A 6,681-nucleotide genomic window follows, 5' to 3' on the forward strand; every position below is an offset into this window, starting at 1 on the left:
AAGGAATATCAATACCCAGCAGAATGTTCTAACCTGGTTGTCTTATCACTGCAGACACAGAAATACAATTCTAAACCCTGAGTGCCATTTTACTCAGCTTCCTTTGTCTTTCCCAAGCCTATAAGGCAAAGGATTTACTCATGTTCCATCACCCCCCTGTTTTTCTTCCCAAGGTGTAATTATTATTGACAGTAATAGTAATCAGTCTTTATAGTTCTGTGGTTGAACCAGGCATTTTGATGGGTAAATTTCAGAGGAATCTCAATGTTGCTTAGACCTCATGAAATGAAGGACTCTGACTAAAGAGGGTTTTACTTTTCTCCAGTCCAGAACAGCAATACCAGAAGATTGTTAGGAAATCATTTTGTAAGATTTTCTGTTTTGCAGTATGCTGATGCCACCCTAACTCCCCATTTCATGGAGAATGAAATTTAGGAGTTGCAAATTTAGACAGTATATACCCCAGTTAGCAGCATAAAATCACTGGGTGTGAGGCCTTCTCAAGTCCAGCCTCTCTGTTTACACACAAGAAAACAGAGGCCCTGAGAGTTATAGCCATCTGACAGAGGACACAAACTAGTAGCAAACCAAGGGGCCCAAACTAGGGCCTTCTAACCCCCAGTACAATAAATTTCACACAACTGCTCCTGGTCTCTTCCTGTACCACTATCACATAAATTAACTTTTTGTGACTTGATATAAAAAAGACAATTTTGACTATTGTTGTGCAACTATTAAGTCAACTCTCTCAGGTGTAGTTAATCAGAATCTGAGGAGACAGTGCAATTTTGACAATGCAGGCAGGAAAGATCACCTGCTTAGGGGTAGGGAGAACATCACCATTGAAGGCAGGGATACAGAACATACAACAGACCAACATTCCAATTTGCCTTTTCCTCTCATTCTCATCTTCCTTAGAGGGGAAAGAGGACATAAGAAAGAGAACAGTACAGCCCACATTCTAGATCACTGTTGGAGGAAAAAAATATCAAAGTTCATACCTATGGGATCTGAGAAAGAAATAGTTGTACAAACCACATTAGGGAGAGTTTTTACAGACATGACCACTTTAAGAACCCCAAGCATATTAACTTTCCTAGTTTGCACATAATAATAGCTAACAGCCAACACCTACCGGATGCTTACCATATTATTGCCAACAGTCTAAGTGTTGTACACTTATTAATTATTTTAAATCCTCACTGCCCTATGAGATAGGGTCTATTATTACTTGTACATTAGAAGAAATTGAAGCCCATTGGGGTTAAACAATTTGTCTAGGCTACCCAGATAAGTGGCAAAGCCATAGCAGGTTGGCTCAGGGCACATACTGTTAACTTGCACAGCATATTTTTACATCCTAGAGGCCCCCCGGCAAACTTGTACCCCTATCGACTGAGATCCTTCCTTCATTATCTCTGGTATTTAGGGGTATTTTCTTATTTAAAGCCAATTCCTTCATTTTAACTCTTGACTCCACCCCTTTTTCTTCTTTAAGGACTTATGCACCAATCACTCCCTCCTTTACCCCAGGTATCTTCAAGCCCTTCCATTCTACTAGATCATCTCTCTGTTTTACCCCTATAATCTCTCTACCTGTATAATTCGATCTTTGTAAAACAGATTTTTTTTTTTACTTAATGCCTCCACTTTGTTATCTTTTCCGCCTCTCCCTGCAAACCATCACAGCTATCATCTGCCCTAGCCTGACCCCCTCTTTTACACACTATTCTAGTGACGCAATTTCATCACTGATTTCACTACCATTGAGTTCCTGAAGGTTAAATCCAGTAGATTAGCCTGCATTTTTATCTCTGTTCCACCAAGCATTCTTATTCCCTTACTTTGTGAAGCTCAATGCTCCTCCCATACCTAACAATATTCTCTTTCCTTATTTTTTTTACCCATTCTTATTTAGCTTCTCCTTAAATAATGACTTCTCCAGCGTTCAGTTCTTTGTTTTTTGTTTCCTTGCTCTGTGAGAGCTCCTCAGGAATTCTCACACAGACCTATGATTCTAACCCCCATCTCCATGCCAGCTACTCCTGAGTCTATAGGTCTAATTCTAGAGCTCTTCTCCTTCAATTTTGATTTCTTTAAATATCTTCATTTGGACCTTATTTTATCAGTTATAGGGATCCAGTGACTAGCTTCAAGCAGGATAACAGTATGATCAGATGTTCATTTTATAAAGGAAGAGAACACTTAGGAAGCAACATGAAGCCTGAGTTGGGACTCTTGGTCAGATCACTTAAGAAGATATAAAATGATGCTGAGATCATGACACACTGAATTAGAACACTTTGGATGAAGAAAAAGGATGTGTGAAATATCTCAGACACAAATAGACTAAATTTGGCAATTGACTGAATATGCATATAAGAAGAGAGTGCTTAGGGGTGACGTCTGGATTTGACTTAGGTAATCATATGAATGGTGATGCCATCAGACAAGAGCGGAATACAAACATAAGAACAAGTCTGAAAGGGAATATAATAAAGGTAGTTGTAAGACTGAGTCTTTTCTTCTTCTCTGCCCACAATTCTAAACCTACATTATTATATTTACTTTAGCATATATGGGTTCCAGATTCATCCTTATATCTGCTGGATAGAAACCACGTAACTCCCTTACAAAGCTGGAATGGAAACAGTCTAAGAAAAGCAAATGCAGAAAAAATTAGCTGCTACTCCAGGAGGAATTCTCTATGTTAAAGCAAACTATTTGGTCCCAGAGCAAATGAATTTCTAGCTACTTGCTCAGGTGTATCTCTCTGATGCAAAGGCTTCTTTTCCCGTTTGCCCAGTCCCCCAATGCCTGTATCAATTTTAATCATTAACCTTTGTTCCCCCTTGCTCACTAAACTCCCTTTTAGGACCTGTTTGTACCTTCAAAAAGCAACTCTTGGTACCGTCAATCTGTTTTTGGATATTGTTAATCACTTTAGTGCTTTATTTTAAGGGGCTATGGTCTTTATTTCTTTTCATCTATTCCCTTCAGTATTCTTCCACACAGCCAATACTGGATCAGCTCCCAGTCCCAAAGGGAGACTTTACACTTTGTTTTTCACAGATACAAGGAAGTTTGGGCCAACTGTTCCTTGCTTTAGTTTGGTAATCCCTTTATAAGTCATATATGTGCACTTCAACGATGTTCTAAACCTGGCTAGTGCTCACATTGTTATTACAATACTAATGCCCTAAAAAACCAAGCATAACTAGTGTTACATATGACTAAGACAGACTTTATTGAAATATTGAACAAACTCCCTGTGGCTTTATAATGCATATGACAAGCCATTCTTTGGCTTTTAATTGTGTCACAGGTATGAACAAGGAAGCACACTTGGGAACAGAATAAATCTTAACTCTACATAAAAGCAGAGTCCACTGGAATTCCATCAAGTTTCTGAACCACCTCATGTAATTTCCCTGTGCCATGGCCCATTGCTTTATATGAGGAAACTAGTCCTCTATTCTCAAATACATATGTCTGAGAGGAGGGCATAGTGGGTAAGGAATACGCGTTGACCTTCATGAGTTTACTCATGAGTTTGTTCATTTATCCTCAGGGTTTGGCTAATGGCAGTGCTATATTCTGATCATGCTGCTATCCTGCTTGAAGCTAGTCACTGGATCCCTATAACTTATAAAATAAGGTCCAAATGAAGATATTTAACGGGGTGGAGACAGAGGAATCTCATGACCTGGTATACCAGAGCAAGTAGGGAAGAAGAATACAATACCATCAACACCACCAAACAAACTTGCAGTTTGACAAGGGTGGGTATTAGATTTCACATGTATCTGTAAATCTGATCGATAAACCCGTGCCACACCAGCTACCAAGTCTGAATTCCATTCTCTGGTTTCTCTTCTTCAACATTTTAATTTGATATAATCTTGATAGAAACATTTGGGAGCTGGAAGACCATACAATTGATCTTCACAGGGTCCCAAAGCTCCCAATGGAAAGGAAACATAACTTAATGTTTCTCTAAAAAAATGACCTACGAAATTATTTTCATAAACCTTTGGGTACAATCCTCAGGAAACAGAAAATTACTTTCCTGAATAAAATGTTTAAAATTCTTTGTTTAAAAAGTATTTTATAAATGAATTCTATTTCTTTAGTATTTATTTAAATAAGAACAAATGGTTATTACTTTCTCAATCATGAAGTGAAAGCAATTCAAATCTACAGTACATGAGTATGAGCTTAAACATACCACTTTCTAGCACTTTCATGTTACTACTTCTGACACGTTGAAAAAGCACTCCGCCTCGCTCAAAATCACAGCTCATTTACTAAAAATCTCCTTTGAAACCACACCCATAAAAAGCATTAATAGGAATCCTACAGCTCCTGACCATGCCCCAAGACTGTTTTAACGATTTATAATGCCCCGAGTGACTGAAGCCTATATATGAAATCTTAATTCCCCCTCTGAGCCTTACAGATTTTATCCAAGAACTAATAGTGTTAGTGTAAACATACCCTAAAGGGTCAGACTTGCTAATTTACATTTAATTCTTTCCATGGACGACCAGGTCCCTCGAGAATGTTATCCAATCATAAAAGTAACAAAGATTTTCAGCAAGGATCTGACACTGAATATAGAATAAGTGAAGAATGAGATAACCGGGTTTTGATCACAGTCCTTAAAGAAATCCCTGTACCACTGGGATTCTTGGTTAACTAAAGCTCATCACTTCTAATCTGGAGAAATGCAGGAGGCCCTGAGGCCCAAATAGGAGAAAGTTATGTGGCCAATATGGTAAATATGCCTCTAAAAGAAGAAATGTCCTTACCTTAAGAGATGAACTGTCTGAGAAGTTAGTTCTCACCAAAATTCTGATGTCTTAGAAAGAAACCATTATTATTGTTTATATTCCCTGAAGGTGCCCTCTCTTTACTACTAGGTTTAATGTAAAAGAAAATATAAACTCCTTTAGCAGCATAAGTGAATAGTTCTACACTGTATGCTTTTTATTGCAGGGAAATGGCAGTTCTCAGGAATTTTGTAATATGGTCTCTAACAGCATTCACTCATTTATTAGAACAGTAATAAAGAATTATTTGGAATAAAAATCTCACTAGAGTATCAAAGCTTATTGGAAAGTATGCCAAGCGAGTGATTCAGATTTATTGTTGGTAAATAAAGTAGATGTTTTGACTTAAGACTGGGGTCTAAGTTAACCTCATCATCATTAACAACTTTTATTTTAGGTGTATTTTTTTTCTATCTGCAGATACCAGTAAAGAAGAAAAATCATCTCACTTAATGAAGCTAGTTCTCTTTTCAAGAGATATTATTACCATAATCACAAGCTTGGATTTACATGTATAAAAGGATTCTCTGCCCAAACTTACAAAAATGAAATAACCTGCATCCATTGCCCAAACTTACAAAAATGAAATCACCTGCGTCTCTTTTTAACCCCCCCTCCCCCAATCCTTCCCCAACACTCATTAACGTTAGGGAAGAGGCTCAATAGAATGTGTGCCAGTTACCTTGACTTTTGCTCCTACTGAGCTTTGAGTTACATATAATTCAGGTATCCATGGTACACATGACGACTGGCCTGGCAGCCAGCTGTAATAATAGGATGCTTTCAAGATAACTATAAAGAACAAAATATAAACTACTTCACTGGAAAATAAACTTATTTTCTTAAGGCATACTACTGCTATGTCAGGAGTTTGTTTTGGTTGAGGTTATAAGGCAAGTTCAACAAACACCTTTGTACTTTAACACACTCTATGCCTTTACTACTCACTTCCTTAACATTTACCTCTTCAAAGTCAAGTGAGATAATGACTTTAATTACTTATAATTAATTACTTTAAACAATGCAATTGCTTAATTATAACTGAAAATGTATATGAATGTATTCAGAATCCTATCTAACTAGAAATAAAATTGCCCTCTGTGATGGTTAATTTTATGTGTCAGCTTCGCTGTTACCACAAGTTGCCCAGATAGCTGGTTAAACAGTATTTCCAAGTGTTTATGAGGGTGTCTCTGGAGGAGATCAACATTTGAGTCCATGCACTGAGCAAAGCAGATGGCCCCTTGCTAATGTAGATGGGCATCACCCAATCCTTGGAGGGCTTGAATAGAATAAAAAGGCAAAGGAAAGTTGAATTTGATTATCTCTGCCTGACCAATTGAGGTGGGACATAGATCTGCCCTTATTGCTCTGGGTGCTCAGGCCTTTAGACTCAGACTAGAATCTATACCATCAGTTCCCAGGCCTTCGAACTGCACATGGGTTAACCTTCTTGGGTCTCCTGTTTGCAGAAGGCAGATTATGGGATTTCTCAGCCTCCATAATCATATGAGTCAATACCTTATAATAAATCTCATACACACACACACACACACACACACACATATATATATGAATCATGTTTGAATCATATACCCATATATACCCATATACCATATATTTGGAAATCTGTTTCTCCCCAAATCTATAGAGGTTATCAATGGGACTAATGAAGCGAGTACCACTGCGACACAGCACATCCACATCCCAACCACTGTCAGCTCTCCTCTGCCAAGCACCCTCTGGGAACCAAAGGACAAATTCATCGCCAATTACACTGTTCTTCTGCACCCCATTTGTTGGGTCATTGGGTTTTCAGGCCTCAAAGAAAAGTGCATGGCTTCAAGAA

The sequence above is a fragment of the Eumetopias jubatus genome, unplaced genomic scaffold (genome assembly GCF_037043125.1).
Source record: "Eumetopias jubatus isolate StellerSeaLion01/CBP00866 unplaced genomic scaffold, mEumJub1_p1.0 scaffold_3, whole genome shotgun sequence".
Lineage (NCBI taxonomy): Eukaryota > Metazoa > Chordata > Mammalia > Carnivora > Otariidae > Eumetopias > Eumetopias jubatus.